This window comes from Pinus tabuliformis, chromosome 1_2, assembly GCF_031772625.1.
Source record: "Pinus tabuliformis cultivar Carrire ecotype Pingquan chromosome 1_2, CPIR1, whole genome shotgun sequence".
Classification (NCBI taxonomy): Eukaryota; Viridiplantae; Streptophyta; class Pinopsida; order Pinales; family Pinaceae; genus Pinus; species Pinus tabuliformis.
The window spans coordinates 1,329,467,945-1,329,487,460 of NC_142298.1; positions in this window are offsets into that span (position 1 = coordinate 1,329,467,945).

Below are 19,516 nucleotides of genomic sequence, written 5' to 3' on the forward strand. Positions count from 1 at the left end.
ATGCATATTGACTTATTTTCAAAAATCATCTTGCGCTTCTTCAGATTAATCACCCCGTTCATGTCAATGGCCTAATCAATTCCTAAGAGTGCTAGGTAGGGATTGCTGTCAATAACAATCTCTATTACTTCAAAGTCTGCTAGTGTGCTCACTCCCTCAATATCCATAGTGATTCCTTGCAATCTTCCCATAGGTATTATCTTCTGTTGGTTTTCCATTCATAGCTGAATAGGAGACCACTGTAGCATAGGCCTTCCCATGCACTCCCATGTTTGCTTCGGTAGAATGTTCGCGTCCAATCCTAAATCTAGAATTACTTAGTCCATCTCATATTCTCTATTCTGCGTGGTTAACCTCATTTATCTCCCTGTCCTAGTCTTGTGTTTTCTAATCTTCTAGACTACATGTGGTTCTCTTGACGCGGTTCGAGTGCACCTGTTAATGAGTTCCTGTAGTCCCTTTACAGCCTTACTGTCGCGCAGTATCTTCATGCATGTTTCCAGGAACTTCGTAAGCATAGATGGGTCAATTTCTAGCTCGAGTCTATCTTTTCTTTGTGAAGTGGAGGCATCAGCGAAGCTCTTCTTAGCTTCCATGAAGGTTTCCTTAGCGCACTCCAAATCAAACTCTGCTTCTTTTATTGAAGCCTTGCGAACCCAAGTACTATCTTCGAGTTGTTTTCCTTTATCATCTCCAGTCGTGATTCCAATTCAGAGCACAACGTTCACATTTGGATCTTCCTTCTGCGGCTCAGACCTCATCATCTACAGGATCTATGTCAGGGGAGGCCGTAGTGCTCCCTTGTCATGTATCCTAGCTATCATTGTAGGACAATCTTCCATCTCATGATCAAACAAGGAACAATACAGACATGATGGACACATTGGATTTGTACAATCACGGGCATAATGCCTTGGCCCTTCGCAATTGTAGCGTATCAACTGTCTGCGACCTCTTCCGAGTCTTCCTCCACCTCAGCCTCATTCGTGCCCTTGAAATCCAGTTCGCGCCACTCCTACTTTCTGGTCTAGGGTCCGCGTTTCAGCCTAGACTCTATAGGTAGGCATTCTATCCATCATTAGCTCATAGCTTTTACAAGTGCACTCATCGTGTCCAACCGATCTACAAAAATTACAGAACAACTATTGTGAATTTTGCGTGTACTTCTGTAACAAATGGCAGTTGTCCATGGCATGATTTCCTCCTATTTGACAAATTGCACACCACAAAGCAGGCGTCGTGCTAGGTCCTTCTTGTGCCTCTGGTCTTAACAGCATTGGTCCTCCTCCCGCGAGGTAATTTTCAAACACTGGGAAATGGTCCTTATCATGACACTGAACCTTGCATTTTACGCGCCATACCTCTTCGCGCACTTCTGGTTGAGCTATCCTGTCCTATTTTAGAATTTGCATCTCAAAGCATAAGTTTTTCAACTGCGTGTGGATCTGATGAACTCCCAAGTTAGGATCCTACATTTGGGTCTCATGAAGTCTCATTGCGATCTCTAAAGCCTTTCCCTGAGTCGTTAACTTCTGCTGCTATAGTGAGCTCCTCAGATGTGGTGTTAGTGATGCTACAAACCATTCACAATGTTGTCCATCTGTCAGATTCATATTAGCTTCACGAATTATACACTTCAACCTCTGATCCAATTCCCAAGGAGTTTCACCTAGTAGCATTGTGATTTCTTTGAATCCAATGATCGACTGCGCCTCTAACTTCGGCCTGCTAAATTTTTTTTTAGTGCTGCTTGGATATCCATGATTCCTGCATTCAGATTATCATTAGAATGCTTAATATACCAGGTTAGCACATGGTCCTGCAAGGCATTAACCAGTGTCACTTTCTTGATATTATCATCTGTAACTCCCTGCGCTTCCCATACGGCTCTTATCACAAACCAAAACTGGTCTGGATCCTCATTTCCAACTCCTTTGAACACAGGAAACTTTATCATGCTTTCCATATTGACTCATGGTGGTGGCAGAGGTGGTACGGGTGAATATGGAGGTGAAGGTGGTGAAATTGGTGGTGGTGTGGGTGGGGGTGGTATGTGTGGAATCCTATGCCTTATCAAATTGATCGCACTTCACGGCAAGAGCTTTAAGAGATCTTCCTCACCCCCTCATGGAGGTGAAATCAAAGGGTTATTCTCTAGTCCTTTACTTCCTTTGTTTATGTAGGTTTTTCCACTTCGCGTAGCTCTGGACATAAAGGTAATTGCATAACCCTCTTTTCACACAATAGCATTTTAATCCAAGTATTCAGAGACTTTACGTACTTACCTTGTGGTCCTTTGAGAAAGCATCGCTTTTCCTCGCTATAGTTGACTGAAGTATCTACCGCAAACTCAGTAATGAATCCTCCTATAACCCAATCAAGCCAATGATCAACAACGTGCGCGATCTTATCCTTTGATGCTTCCAATTTGCACACCAACTCTAGAGTCCACACAATAGGGTTGTCAAGCTTCCACCTTCCTTGGCTATTTGATAGCTTCGCGATCCACTCATACAGCTCAGTAGGGAAAGATGTGAAGAAGATTTCGAGGATCTTTGTGTACAGGTAGCAGTCTAACCAATCTAATTTTTTCAGTCGTGGATTCCTGTTCTCCTACGCCACGAACTTGCGAATCCTCCTGTCCAACCAACCTTCAATTTCCTTCTTAGTTGGATTCCAATGATATGACATTAGACATCTCTATGCAGATTACAGTCCTGACAACAGAACCATTTGTTGGCTTAAGGGAGCCTAACCCAAGTTTGGAGTTAATTAGCCAAAAAAATCCCTTTGCTACTGGCCCTTTCGGCAACAACCCACGGAATGCAGACTGAGGTCTCACCTGAAGTAGTATGGGGGGATGCTAGAACTAAGTTTTTGCACCCTTGAGATGTCTGAGGGATCGATTTAGTCCAAATGGGAATACCTTCGCGTAGGTCACTTTGTGCACTACCCTGACCTACGAAACCCTCTCGATCTGTTATAATTGCCTTCACGCAACCCTAACCAGGGGCTAAGGTGATTTCGCGCTGCTAAAGCAGCGATCTGCGCTACTTCCCCAAGTTACACCACATATCTTACTTATCTTCTTATAACAGTTAGTTATCTTTGCGTAAATAGATACTTTATCTTATATTCACTTTATCAACACATTCATATATGTTCGCGCATCATATAAACAATAGAAATGCAATTTATATATGATACATTCAATGCACAAAATGGGAAAAAGATACACAGAAATGACGCAAAACTTCTCTTTATTACTTCTCCAAAGGTTATAGACTCAACTCATCCTGCGCACTTAGTTGTAGGGGTCCACACACTCAGCTGCGGACTATTAGGCCTCTGTGCACTCAGCTGCAGAGCCTTCTCCTACTCTATGACCCAAAGACATAATTCAACACTTAGATAAGACTCTCTTCTTCTATTTACTCCATTGAATCTCTTACTTCTATTCTTTTACAACTTAGAGCCTCAATCTATTTATGCAATCCCATGGTCCAGTAGATTTCTAAAGCCGACATTACATTACAAAAATGAGGGTGGACAACCCTATGACTCATTTACAATATTCACACTCCACGCCCGCAAAACGCGGAGTCTTTACATCGGATTTGGTCAAAATATGGGCTTTAAGCCCCAAAACTTGCCTTGGGGGATCCCGCGCCCAACACTTTATACAATTTCATGTAGATTCACAAGCTCATGCAATTTACTAAACTACATGAAAAGAATCTACTTCTACTTTCAACTAGTGCAAGCCAATAGATTGATGAAAACAATATGAACAAGAAGAAAAAAATCAATGGCACATAACACAATAAGTTTTCCTTGGGAAATCCACTACTCAAAACCCTGCCTATCTGTATTGCATTAAATCAGAAATATGAGTGAAGATACAAAGATTGTTCTCACAAGAACAATTATGCACAAATATGCTCAACTCTCTACCTCACAAGCTCGCTATTAGCCAACACTTAAATAATTTACTCTACCTTGTTGTTGGGAAAAGTATCCAATACGGAATGACCCTATCCCACTCTAAGGGTGATAGTACCTCAGCAACAACCGAATGCAAAGCTATTCAAGATTACTTCTTTATGAGATGTAAGAGAGAGGAGAAAGAGATTCACTAACCGTTATCTTCTGCTAATGATTGATCCAATCTTCCCTCTTTGCTGCTTGCTCCCAGCTCCTTGCTCTTTCACTTGCCCAGCTACACAAAGATCCTGCAAAAGCACAAGAAAAGGAAACTACAAGAAGCATACATCCATAATTGATTCAAGGATTAGAATAAATCAAATATACAAGCATCAATACGCCACAGAGACACATGCATATAGAAGAACCTCAAATACTTTATTAATGGAAGAAGTAAAGTTCTGAGAGTGTTACAACCATAATAGGCCCAATCCAGCAACACCTCCCAGCAGAAAGAAATCTCCTCTTCACCTCCTTCAAAGCAATCACCCAATAATTCTAAACTCAAACCAACAGCACTTCCTTACAGTCACAAAATTCCAGCCTCCTTAGACCTCATGAGAGAGCTCTATATATAGGAGTTTTGGAGAAAGGATGAGTCAGCTTGAGGCTGGCATGAAGCTGACTAGTGTCCTCTCCCACTTCAGTTATTCTTCAGTTCTTGAGTCCACTTGGAATTTCTTGCTTCCACTTGGAGATCTAGATCCTCTTACTCATCACAAGGCGAATTCCCTGATCCAAGTGTCATTTTGGAAGCTTCCTGGGCATTTGACACCTTGCAGAATGACTGTGCCACTTGGCCAATCTCGCCCAGCGCAGGTAGCCTTCATTAGAGTTGACATTCAGCGCAGGTACAGAGTGGAGCAGTTGACATTCAGTGCAGATGCTCAGTGGAGCAGCTGACATGATCCATAATTAGCTTGTTTTTGAGTGTTTTCAGGTGGAGAACTGATTTTCAGTGCTGTGGTTTGCTGACCTTGTTCCTCTAGGGGTAGGAACAACATGTTTAAGGACTTTGGATCCCTTAGATTATTGACATTTCATGCTTCATGCTGTAAGGCACAAAAATTTCTATAACAGTTGCCCCCTAAAGTATGAGGTCGTTTATCGGGTGAAATGCTTTATTAGGAGGATCCGAAGTTCATTCAATCGCTGAGAGGCGCCCTATAATAAAATACAATACAATACATTATTTTTCATTCTGCTTTCATGATCTAGCTGAGGCGGGCATTCCCATGCTCAGCTTTATAAATTCATTTTGGTACATAGAACAGACGATCGTCTGATGGTAGACTGATAATTCTCTGCTGAAATTATCATCCTTTGAGTAGGATGATCATCTGCTGCAATGATGTACATAACAAATGTCTTTATATCCTGAATATATATCACAGCCCGGATGGATGAAACTAGATCCGAGGTCTTCAAACTCGTTCGATCTTCACTCTAAGTACAAGTCGATCCATGTGAGAATTGCGCTGAAGTCGAACATGGAAAGACATCGCTTGATTACCGGTCAATAATGTAAACCGTTAACAAGTGCGAGAGGAATCACCAATAATGACAATGACCCTCAAGGTACTGCAGTACAATTCACGTGGTGTGAATACAGGACTTGGCGTCGAACACCACGCAAAATCTTCTGGTCGAAGGTCATTGATGTATACCTGTTGCCGGAAGTGAGAAACTTGCCATTGAGGCATGCAAGCTTCAAAGTACTGGGGGGTTTGTCCCTAGATCAACTTCTCGGATAATGAGCTGAAGTCGACAAGAAGCGATCCGTCAAAGGAGGGCCTTAATGAATCCCACATCAGTGACACGGAACGGAGCTAATGATTTTAGTGGAGGTGAAAAAAATCTGTGAAATATGATTCAGGGTGGCGATCATGGGTGGATGAAGGATAATGTATGGCAGTGGATGGGACACGGTTGACTCTTTCTGAACAACATCTCTTGAACATATAACGACACTGATGTGATGGATCGGTAGCATTACCCCAAATGTGGATGGTTTGGCGAAGACCATGGTGATGAGACCGGTGAATGAAACAACCCAACCCGATGTGATACAGAGGACAAAGTGTCATGTTCAAGAGCGACTTGCTACCATTAAAGCTTTGAGGTTCTCCCAATTTTTCCCCAGTCATTTCTGACCAGTACCTCTTTATTTTTGTCAAGCTTGAGGAGGATAACATATGCTTGTTCTATAACCTGCCCTTCGGGAAAGCCCATCGCTATGTTTTAACGAGCCTAGCGATAGGGAAACTCGTTCTCGTCTAAAGACAAGTTTGTCGCTATTTAATCATTTTAACGAGTCTAACGACAAGGAAAACTCGGTCCTTTTCATTTTTAGAGAGTCTGAAAAGGTACAGAAAGTTAACTCCAAAATTCCTTTTTCGTCATCTAATCCCTTAAGTCCGAAAAAGTATAAAACAATACAGAAGGGATGAGTTTTCGATAACTTTAACGAGCCAAATAAAACAAGCACTCGGCCTTTTTGTGTAATAATCCCTCAGGTCCAAAAAGATTAAAATCTAGAGGAGGGATAGCTCTTCCGGTCACTTTAACGAGCTGGAAGGCCAAAACTCGGCAAACTTTTCATATTTTACGAGTCAGGAGAAAAGAGCTCAAAGAAGACTCGTCTTTTGAGGAACGAGTGATAAACAGGGATAGCAACAGATTCCAGGTACAGGTTGGAATTTTCCAATCACGGCAGTGTCACAAGGATGGCTAAATGAAATAACTCTTCGCAGCTGTTCCTCAAAATGGGTAAACAATCATATGGGGGTGAACGATCGGCCAAATGGAATGGAGGTGGCAAGTGCAAACACGACCAAGGCTTTTTATGGCTAATAAATTTACGGTCACAATGGTTATTTACCGGAATAGGTTCATTTTTAATGAGCTTAAACTCTGGAGGAAACTCTTGCTCACGCTTTTCTATTTTTAACGAGCATAAATTCCGCGGTAAAACTGATCGATCTTATGTTTATTTTTTAACGAGCATGAACTATGTGCTAAAACTACTCGATAATACCAGTCATAAGATAAGAAATGTCTCCTGTGAGATCTCTATTTTTTATAGAGCTTCATCTTCATTAAGCTTTGCTCCCTCTCATCCTTTCTTTATGCAAGTTCGGAAACGGCTAATCCCAAAAATAGATAAATAACCGCTCCTAGCTTGCACTCCGAAAGGTTTGCATGCCCCCAGGTATAAAGTACAATTTCAAGGCTGCCCCTACTTATCCGATAAAACATTTGTTTTAAAGGGTGAGGCTTGCCTCTTTCTGGTTACCCAAAGATTGTTTTGTTAACACCATCAAACGAAAACATTTCCTTGGCACTGTCTACCGAAGTAGACGATGGTGAATGACTATTGTCAAACAAGTAACCTTATCAAAAGAATCTTGTTCTAGAACAACCCCTCTTCCATCCACGGACGGGGTACGGACTAGTGATATTCTTTCGCGGAAATTCTACCTTATACCCAAGGTTTCCTCTGCCCGAAGCAGACCAGGATGCATGCCCCCTGGGTTCTAGTCCCATCTTTCCGAATCACTCGCACTCATTGGGAAGGAGGACTGGGGGTGGAGACATTTCTTGGGTGAATAGACCATTGAGGGTTGGTATGTGACTATTTGCGATGCGTGATCCCGGAAATGAAAGTTGGTCTACGAGCTTGACCATTCTTCCTTCGTGTGGAAAACACATTACTCTAAAGAGTGAGGAGACTATAGCTCCCATGCAATATATATAGTCTCTTCCAAGGAGTAGGTTATAATCCAAGGGTCCTTGAACAACCATCACGTTCATCTGAACGGTCTTCCCTTTCAATGTAACAGGTACATTGGGGAGGATCCCTAATGGTCGACTGGTTCCTTTATCAAAACCCGAGAGATTTCTTATCTCAGGTAAAAGCTCCGGGGAACCCAGTGATTTCCAAGCAATAGAGGAAAGGATACTCACAGATGCCCCTTCATCAATGATAGTTCTAGCCATTACCATTCTATAAATTTGGACTATGATTCTGAATGGTCTACTGGCTGGTAACCGGGGTCTGCCTAGTTGGTTCCAATCAAAGGACACAACCAGGTTGCTTGGTGGTGGGACCGAATACACGGCCGGATATGACCCTGACGATGTTCCTTCCTGCGATAAAGGAATGGGCGCATTGCCCTGATGCTCATCAGAGTCTGTGTTGATGAAAAGAATCTGGATGGTGTCATCCTTATTCTCTTCAGTGAGGGTGTCATTTGAAGATGAATCTTCAGTGACGGTGTCATTTGAGGATGAAACCTCTGAAGGAAGAACCGGGTCAACTGCCGTATCGACCTTTAGACTTTTGTCTGGTCTAGATTCAGTAGGTTCATTTTCAATGACTGACTCTTCAGCTGACCACTTGAGCGGGCCAGCTGTATTTTCAACCAACGAAGGACTTGGCACGAGTTTTTTGTATCCAGGAGGAAGCATTACCGGTGAAACCGGACGATCTTCCAAAACTCTCTTCTCTTCGTCTAAGAAGGGACAATAGTGGATGGCGTGATCGCCTTTACACAGTTTGCAGGGGGATCTTGCTCCCCCTCTTTGTCTTGAACCTTCACTTTCGCTGGTTGACGGTAAGCATTCAACATGGCTATCAGAGGTTGATGCTCCTGAATTGTGCAACCGAGGGGACCAGTCCCTTAGTATCCGGGGAATACAGGGACAATCTCTATGGAAGTGGTCTCCTCTACATATGACACATGGCGATTTAGGCCAGGTCTGTGCTGTGTGTGGATTTTTGTCAGATGTCTTTTGCTTGCCCCCAGTCGCCTTAGGCTCCTTCTTCTTCTTCTCTCTCTCCTTCTTCATGAGAGCTTGGCTTTTGCCGGCTCTACCCTGCGAAGATGAAGGATTGGAGGAAGAGTTATAGGAAGTTGAAGGCTGGTGGGTAGCTCTAGACTCATCTAACTGTTGACTCGACTGTTCAGGAACCATGGTGGTCTGAACTACATTGGTTGAGAATAGCCAAATAGGCAGGCCAATTGTCAGTCCTGGAAGCGACAATGTGGCCATGTGGGGCGCACCAACTTCTCCCCAAGAGGAGAAAGGACTAGGATTTCCATCATGTGGAATTCCTTGGTTGGGGAATTCCATGTTCTCAACCTACAGATCAACGCAGGAATAGGAGGTGATTATGTTCCGTTTAAAATAAATTTTATAACGACGCTTTAGACACAACTTGCTTTTTCACTTTTTAAGAGCCGAGAAAAAGCTAAAGATGACTCTAGTGTCCTTCGATGTTTTAACGAGCCCGAAGTGACAAATGCTCGGATGGACTTTTTCAGTTATAGAGTTTGAAAAAGGCCAAAAGAAACTTCTCTGGAGTTCTAGGCAGAGGGTGTGCCAAACTTTTCGCGAAACCACAAAATACGTTTTACAGTACGGGTGGTCGATCTTCGTGAATGCTGTGTTCACTGCATTGCGATCAGTAGGGCGGCCGACACGGTTTCCTATGGATAAAGGCTTTGTTCCTATAGGGGTCTCCCAATATATACGCGACGGTACGTGGGAGCACAAGTCCGTATTGATACTTATCGCTTCACCGTGGAGGAATCACCCAACCACTCAACGCTAAGATATCACGTTTAACGACGCCGGAACACGTCTCTAGCTTAGACCTCTATGTGTTTGCGTTATGTTTCAATGCGTTGTTATGTAAATTCAATTTATTTTAAGGTTGATCTTGTTTAGCAGTTTGCCTTTATGGATCACCACGAGATGTATAGTAACACTCCTAAATGCAGTCTAAGATGATAAGCAAGCTTTTCAATCTTTCAACTTTGAAAATCTTAACTACTGAGGGAAAAGAAAGATAACATCTTTTCACACAGATCATAGAGCACACACTAATGCATTTTTTCCTAAATCATCATACAAGCTGTCATAATGCACATGCACAATGCAAGTATTTCTTTTCTCTTTCTTAATGTTTGTGCGATACAAAAAGAAAGCTGTTGTATAACTTTGAATTCAATTTCAAGCGAAAGCAAACAAGCTTGTCCAAAATCAAAAGACACCTTAAGATTTACTTGTTTCGACACTAGAAATATATAAATTCAAACCATATGACGAAAGTAAAAGCTCAGTCAGCTATGAACAACAAACAAACTAACTCTTAAGATCAAAATGACACTTTATCACAGGTCTAGATCTAAGAGGCCACAACAAGACTAGTTCACTTTCGTTATGGGAAACTGTAAATGATACAAGAAATACACAAAGAACAAACACAGTTTCTTTATACAACCGAGGCGGAATAGTGGCAAGGAAAGTTGGTTTCAGATAGGCCCATTGACTGGTAACAGGCAGCAAAAACAAGAGTGAAAACAGGGCAAGAAACAGCAGGAAACCCCAGTAGCACAAGGCAAGACTGGTCCAGCGCAGGTGGTACACAGGCAGTTTGATCTTCAGCGCAGGTAGCCCCTTCGGGAACTGTGCTGAAATGTAGACAGCCTTCACACAGCCTGCACTGAAGAACGAAACTTTCGTTTCTCTTGGTTTCCGGGTCATAGATTGCTCAAAAATTCACGGTTTTTGGCCAAATCAGAAGCTATCAGTCAAGGACACACTAAGGGATGACAAGGAGGATGAAAAGCTATCACTAAGAGCTTATTAGAGTCATTGTGGATCAGCTCTTCAAATCATAAACTTGCCCAGAAACTGAGCTAGAGTAGCTGCCCTCTACTTTGCATTTGAAAGATCCAAATGCAGTTTGATTCGGTACTCCCTGTGTTTATGAAATGAATAGCAAAAACACAAACAACCAACAAGATACGATCCCCAGCGGAGTCGCCAATTTGTTGTTGGGAAAAGTATCCAATACGGAATGACCCTATCCCACTCTAAGGGTGATAGTACCTCAGCAACAACCGAATGCAAAGCTATTCAAGATTACTTCTTTATGAGATGTAAGAGAGAGGAGAAAGAGATTCACTAACCGTTATCTTCCGCTAATGATTGATCCAATCTTCCCTCTTTGCTGCTTGCTCCCAGCTCCTTGCTCTTTCACTGGCCCAACTACACAAAGATCCTGCAAAAGCACAAGAAAAGGAAACTACAAGAAGCATACATCCATAATTGATTCAAGGATTAGAATAAATCAAATATACAAGCATCAATATGCCACAGAGACACATGCATATAGAAGAACCTCAAATACTTTATTAATGGAAGAAGTAAAGTTCTGAGAGTGTTACAACCATAATAGGCCCAATCCAGCAACACCTCCCAGCAGAAAGAAATCTCCTCTTCACCTCCTTCAAAGCAATCACCCAATAGTTCTAAACTCAATCCAACAGCACTTCCTTACAGTCACAAAATTCCAGCCTCCTTAGACCTCATGAAAGAGCTCTATATATAGGAGTTTTGGAGAAAGGATGAGTCAGCTTGAGGCTGGCATGAAGCTGACTAGTGTCCTCTCCCACTTCAGTTATTCTTCAGTTCTTGAGTCCACTTGGAGTTTCTTGCTTCCACTTGGAGATCTAGATCCTCTTACTCATCACAAGGCGAATTCCCTGATCCAAGTGTCATTTTGGAAGCTTCATGGGCATTTGACACCTTGCAGAATGACTGTGCCACTTGGCAAATCTCGCCCAGTGCAGGTAGCCTTCATTAGAGTTGACATTCAGCGCAGGTACAGAGTGGAGCAGTTGACATTCAGCGCAGATGCTCAATGGAGCAGCTGACATGATCCAGAATTAGCTTGTTTTTGAGTGTTTTCAGGTGGAGAACTGATTTTCAGTGTTGTGGTTTGCTGACCTTATTCCTCTAGGGGTAGGAACAACATGTTTAGGGACTTTGGATCCCTTAGATTATTGACATTTCATGCTTCATGCTGTAAGGCACAAAAATGTCTATAACATACCTTCCAAGCCCCTATTTCCTTGTGCAATTCCTAGGATGAATAGCCCATATTTAAAGGGAATTCAAGCTTCCAAAACTGCACAATCCAAACATAGGTCCTTCTCTGATTGCATGCATGATATTTACAACGCAGTAAATGATACAACTAATAGTACATCGTCCCTAAACTCTAGTATCAACTAGGTCTTTCTCTAAACTGACATGCATGAGTTTCTCATGAGGGAATCTTCAGTTAACTAGAGTAACACTTGTGGATGCACTAGTGTGCCAACTAACTAGTAGTCCTCTATTAGTGCCATAAATAGTTAGAGCTAATTTAACTGACCATAACTCAGTAAACTGAGTTATCTAATTACAACTCAATTTAAACTCATATTGGACCCCTAAAATTTAAGGAGAACATATACATGAGTACAGAAAGATTTCCAACACAAAATTCCTAAGCTAATTAAGTTAATTATACTTAATTAACTATTTACAAGTTCCTATGAGAATAGAATTCGATTTTAATTCACAGTTTAATTGAAGGACAAATTAAACTGGAATTTCTTGTTGCCATTTCTTAACAGTCTGTCTCAACAAGAAAGGGATTATCAACTACCCCGATCCTATCTCTGTGAAACTTGAATTTACATCTTGACAATGCCTTTGTCAAAATGTCAACATCTTTCTCCTCCATGGGAATGTACTCTAACAACATGCTCCACCTCAATACATAATCTTTGAGATGATGATATCAGATATAAATGTGCTTGGACCTATCATGAAAAAATGGATTTTCAGAGAGTTTGATACAACCCTGATTATCGCAGTAAATATCTTTTGGATCCATTTGTTAACCAAACAAACCAACCAAGATCTTCCTGATCCAAATGACCTCACATGTTTGCTGACTTGCAGCCATGTACTCTACGTCTGCCGAAATGAGTGCAACCAATCTTTGTTTCTTGTTGTACCAAGACCCAATACTGAAAATACCTCCTGATGTTCTTTTCTGGTCGGATGGAATTCCCGCCTAATCTGCATCTGTGAAGCCTTGAAGCTTCACAGACTTTGTCTGTCTGTACCATAATCTGTACTGAGTAGTTCCCTTGAGGTATCTAAATACATACTTTGCTGCGTTCCAATATAGCTTGGTAGGCCTAACCATATCTTGACTAAGCTAGTTAACTGCATAGCATAAATTGGTCGTGTGTTCACCAAGTACATGAGTGAACCCATAAGCTACCTATAAACAATAGCTTCCATTACCTCTCCAAAAGTAGCATCCTCCTTCCTCCTGTTACCATCCAGAGGAGTCTCCATAGGCTTGCATCTCTCCATGTGGAACCTCTTGAGTATTTCGTTGGCATACCTTCCTTGAGACACAAAAAACTCCCCATCACCCTGCCATACTTCCATGCCCAGAAAGTAATGCATGAGTCGCAAGTCCTTCATCTCAAACTCTCTTGTAAGGTCCTCCTTGCAAAATTTGATCAGTTGAGCATCACTTTTCAGTATGAGATAATCAAAATAAAGTACAATGATCAACATCTTACCTTACACCACTTTGTGGTACAGTTTCACATTCGCTTCACTCTTCATGAAGCCCAACCTGATGAAGTAGCTATCAATCCTGGTGTACCAAGCACAAGGTTCTTGATTCAACCCATACAACACTCTCTCGAGCCGACACACATGTGACTCATGGTCGAATGTTTCAAAACCTTCATGCTACTCTATGTACACCTCTTCCTCGATCGTGCAATTAAGGAAGGCTATCTTTACATCATCTGATGTATCTTCCAACCCATCTGCACTGATAGTGCCAATATAGATCTGATCAACGAGTACCTTGCAATAGGAGCAAAGGTCTCATCATAGTCAATCCCCTGTATCTGTGAAAAGCCATGGGCCAAAAATCTAGCCTTACGATTCTCCACACTACCATCTGCAGCTTGCTTTACCTTGTAAAGCCATTGAGATTGTTGGTCACTTTAACTGCTTATTGAATTAAACAACAAAGTGCGACATTAATTGTCAACCCAGGGAAGTCTTGTTATTTCAAAGGCAACTGCGTACTATATGCACTCAATTTTAAAAGCAATAAAAGTTGTAGTACAAACAAATCACGCCTTAAATTAACAACTTGAAGCTCCACTTTGCATTACAGAAATTACACTCTGTTGCAGATAGCTATCAGAGAATGCTTAATTCCACTCAAAGAATCAGATAATGGAAAAGAATCAATCTGCAAAAGAAAACAATGGCTATTGTCAAGCAGAAAGAGTCGATTGTGCGGACACAACCAACCTCCCTAGGAGCCTAAGACTCTCTAGTGACAAACAAGACAAACAAGAGCAATCCTTCTCTAAACATGCATTTACTATATGGGAAATCAAGTGTTTAGATCCTACCTGTAGTCCAACGTTGTTGTAGCAGTCCAGCTCCGCTGATCCGGATGAGCTCCTCCTTCACTTTGAAACCTGCATACACTAACAATCAAACGATTAAATAGCACTTGATAATCTCATAGAATAAAACATATTTAACACATAGACCAAGGAGTACATGAAACAACTCATAAATAACAAGTTATTGAGAAGAATGGACTCATTTGCATTAATAGGTAACAAAAGGAACAAATACAACCTGAGCCTTGGTGTTGTGCAAGTCCCTCCCAGGGTCCATCAAGAGTTCTCCTTTACTTTGACAAAGCTCACCCACTTCCAAATAGAACAAGCAAAGATGGCAATCTCTCCTCACAAGCTTCTAAATGGGAGTCCTAATTCCTGCAGCATTTACCCTTAGAAATGTATAGCTTTCAACCTCTCTCCTTTTGGCCCAATGCCTGTATTTATAGTGCTCAAGAGGAAGTTAATCAGGTCCACCATCAATGGGATAATCCCCTCTATGGATGGGATAGCTCCCTTATTGATGGGATAAGTTCCTCTTTGGTAGGAGTGCATGAACCATCTGGAGGCGCTCAATACACGTCGAACAACCTTCTAGAATGCTCTAGAAATGACCACAAGTAACTTTTTAAAGTTGAAACTTGCGCATTTTAACCTTTACAGGGGGACACACCTGTCCCTTTACATACAGAGCATCCAAAGACGCAGCTTTTGTGAACATTGGGTGCGTACCCGCAGTTAAGGTTGAGAGAACCTGCGTCCCCAAAGATAAATACATTTAGAAAGACTTTCTCTCTTTTTTGGAGTTTGACATGGAGAGCAGAGGCATAAGACTTGCCTAAGAGGGTAGCATGACTGTTGATAGAGCCATACTAACTGTAAATAGTCATGGTGACATTTTTTAGTGTAACAGATTGCCCCCTAAAGTGTGAAGCCTGTAATAGATTAGGGTTTTGTATCATCTAGGAAGGGTGAAGCGCTTTATCATTTCAAGGATTATCTCGTGGAGAGCCTGGTCAGAACCTGCAATTTTCAACACAAAATACATTTATAATATTATATCATCACTGAGGTAGGCATTCCCATACTCAGATTAAAACTTTAACTAACAGACTAACTACTCTGATACAGGAATGATCTTGTAGTACATCATAATCATAGACTTTTGTAGACACAGTATGGGCGCAGCCATCTGTTTATGATTAGTCTACTTAGATAATGAATACAAAACTCCTCGCAGCCTGGATGGTGGAAACTAGATCCAGGGTCTTCATTTCTACTTCCCGAATTGGTACGATTCTAGCCATGCGAATAAATGAGTTGATGTCGAACATGGTAGAAACCACTTGATTACCAGTCGATGATGTAAACTGTTAACAAGCGTGAGAGAGACCACCAGTAATGTCAATGGTTCTCAAAGTACCCAGTACAATCCATGAGATGTGAATGAATGAGTTGATGTCGAACATTTCACGGAATCCTTCGATCGAAAGTCAATGATGTAAACTGACGTCAAAGGCGAGAAACCTGCCATTGATGCATGCAGACTTCAAGGTACTGACGATTTCTAAGTCATCTCTCTAGATAATGTGCTGATGTCGATAGAAAGCGACCCGTTGCAGGCAAGCCCGCAACACGAAATCATTGTTCAAGTTGAAGAAATGTTGCTGTAAGGACTGACTCAGGGATGGTCAAATGGATGACAAGTATTTTGCAGATGAAAGTTTTGCTTGCAGACCTCTTGAACACATAACGACACGACAGATGGCTTGGTGATAAACGACTCAAAGTTAATCCCCGGAACCCGGCTGAAGACTTTCAAAGTGGTTTGATCAACTGTGAGGTAAAAGATTTCCCAACCCAGGTGAATGAAAAGTGTCGTGTTCAAGAGTGGTAATAAAGTTTCTTCTGAGACAAAAGGTAACAAATAGGCTCATTCTTCTCTCTTTTCCCCCACCATTTCTGGCAAGTACCTCTTTATTTTTAACAAGCTTGAGGAGGATAACATATGCTTGATTATAAGCTCATCCTTCGGATGAGTCCAACCTAGTTTTGATTCGAACCCTAGGAAGGAGTGGTTCGTTCCTGTTTGTAATTGAACAGGTCCTTTACTGTGAAATGTTTAACGAGCCCAGTATAGGAGAAACTCGGCGTTTTTCAATTTTAGAGAGTCTGAAAAACTTAAGAAGACTCCAAGTTGAACTTTTTCGTAGATTTGTGTCCCTCAAGCCCGAAAAAGTATAAAATAATACCTGGGGGAACCGCTTGATCTTGCGACCAAGGAGTACTTTCATAATTAGTGCCACTGACCTGAAAAGTAAAAAGCGATCAAGGACACGTCGTTTTATTTCCGTATCGAGTTTGAAACGACAAAAACCCGGCAATCTTTTCCTGATTTTACGGTCAGAAAAGAGCTATAAGGGGACCGTCTTTTAATTCCGTTTTAACGAGTGTAAAAGAAACGCTCGGCAATCTTTTCATTTTTTAGGAGTCAGAAAAGGGCTTAAAAGATGACTCTGATATTTTGGTTCGTGAAAAATGACAATTTTCCCTCTAAGTCCCTTTGTCCTGCACAAAAACGACACATTACTCATACCTGTTTAAGATAGGCAAAAATACATCGAAAAACATCCTTCCATGGTGAAAAATGAACAAATTCATCCAAAAAACCTATAAAAAGACTTTTTACCATGTCATTTTTACCATTTTACTGTTGAGGTTGAAAAAAGGGCTTTTGGCAAGAAACTTCCCGTGGTCGCTGCGGAAAATCCGACCGTCAGAATCGAACGCCGTCTCTTCCAGGTATTTTACAACATCCTCCTCTTCAATTTCATCCATTTAAAATTATGTTTTAGGTTTTAGTTTTGATTTTTGGGGGGTTTTGGGTTTCAAAGTGCGCTCTGCGGGGGACGCAGGTGCCCTTCGGGTGACCTGCGTCCCCCGACTTTTTCCTGTACAGGAAAAAGGTCGGGGGACGCAGCCCACCTTCAGGCCAGCTGCGTCCCGACGCTCTGTGTTCTAAACGCGGGGTGCGTCCCTCACGAAAGGCGGAATTTGAAACCCCAAACTCCACAAATAACCATTAAAAATTTCCCAAATTAATTCTAATCTTGTTTCTTGGTGTGTAGGGCACTCACCATGTTGGATTGGAGAGAAAGAGAGCACGAGGACGTTGATTTAGCCGCAATTGAACATCAACCTTCCATTGATGCCCTAAAAGCATGCGGGCTATATAAATACTGGGCCATACCTGGCATGAGGGCTCAGGTGAGATTCTTGGAATGGCTGGTTGAGAGATGGAACGTTCATGAGCAATGCTTTTACATCGGAGGGCACCAGCTCGAGATAGAGCCCTCTGACATATACTTTCTCACTGGCTTGCCAAATAGAGGCGAGCAACTCAATCTAGCCGGGACTAGGCCGGGTGGCCAATCCCTTGCTAGTCTCCGGGCAGATTGGTGCACACCCAATGCACACCATGCGAAAGGCGTAGAAATCAAACACATCTCTCTGCGTGAACTCAAGGTTATAGCTTTCACGGTTACCAGAATTTGCGGCGCAGCCGCTTTACATATTGCCTCCGGGTCCCAAATGCGGATGGCGATTGACTGTTACCAAGGCACCATTTTCAACTGGTGTGATGCTGTGTCGGCTAATATGAAGAGCCAACTGACTAGGGCAAAGAACGGACAACTGAAGACCTTTGGATATGGGCCTCTAGTTGTGAGCTTTGCCTTAGAGAGAGTTCCGATGCTGATCCCTCAGCAACTCACTGTTGATATCTTGGGTCCTCGGGAGCCAAAGCTGATACGATGGGTTACGGTGATGGCCCGGCATCCTGACGAGGGCGCGGCGGTTGTTCGATTCTCTGATAGTTATTTTCACTGGTTAGAGGACCAGGTTTTTTCGATCCAGGACTTTCCGTATGCCGGAGTAGATTTTCGAGGTGATCCGGACATGGTTCTTCCACAGGGAGAACAATGGGACGACAGAGGTACTTTATTTTTCACAAGTTTTCAAATTATGTATTTTTTTGTTTTTTATATATATCGTCTCAAAACTGACAGTAAAAATTTTCAAAATGCAGATGTTGGTCCACAGCGCCCAGCCAACCTCCGGCCTTTTGAGAGGAGACATCCAGTTGCACCGGTACCGGCCCCACAGGACGCGGCTGCAGAGTCACTAGCTGAGTTGGAGCAGGATCTAGAGCGTCTGACGGCGGATATACCTGAGACTACCATAGATGATATTCCTATCAGACTTCAGCGCTATGTAGTCGCAGTCCCTGGACCGTTTAGGAGATTTTTGTGTAAGGTAGCCCGTGCAGTGGTGTCGTATAGGGAGCACCACCAGTGATTGGCTAGTCACTTTGTAGACACATGTGACATTTTTGACTTTTTGTACTTATCATTTTTGCCGATCATAAGGTGTTTTTCAACCTATGATCGAAGACGATGTATTTTTTTTGACACACTCCTATCTATATATATATATCACTATTACCGGCTTATCTTGTTTAACATATGTGATGAAATGTTTTTAAATTTACTTGCATGATTATCGTAAATGTCTGTCCAACATTCGAGAAGCAATTGCATCTGCTAATGTATTTAAAGACCTTGGAATATGCTGATATTCAATGTAATCAAATTCACGTTCCAAGAGACGCACTCTCAAAAACAACCTTAATAACACAGGATTTCTAATGGCATAAACTCTATTAAGCTGTAATACAACAAGTTCAGAATCTAACCTCACTATCAAACGTCGAATTCCAAATGAAATAGATTCGGATAATAATTCAACCACTGCACTGTATTCTGCAATGTTGTTCGTTGTTTGACCGAGGCTTACCCCATGCATAGAAACTAACTCGTCAGAGGGCGAATAGATAACCCAAGCTGCGGAAGAGATATTCCGTGTACTACGACAAGCACCATCAGCAAATCCAATGTATGTTTGGAGAGGCGTCGACATCTGCAATATCAAGAGTAAAACCAAGATAAGCCAGAATAACGACGAAAAACACACTCTCTAAGCTAAGCACACTAACTAAACTAACAAACATACTAGCTAGAAAGAAAACCTAACCTAACTAAAAATTCTCCATACCCACCATTTAAGCATAATACCTCTTTAGGTAAAGTCCATTTCTGGGTTTACCCAAAGAGTCCCCATCAAAATCTACCAGCTCATAAGCCCCTTTTGCTAGCTTTCGCTTTACAATGTAGGGT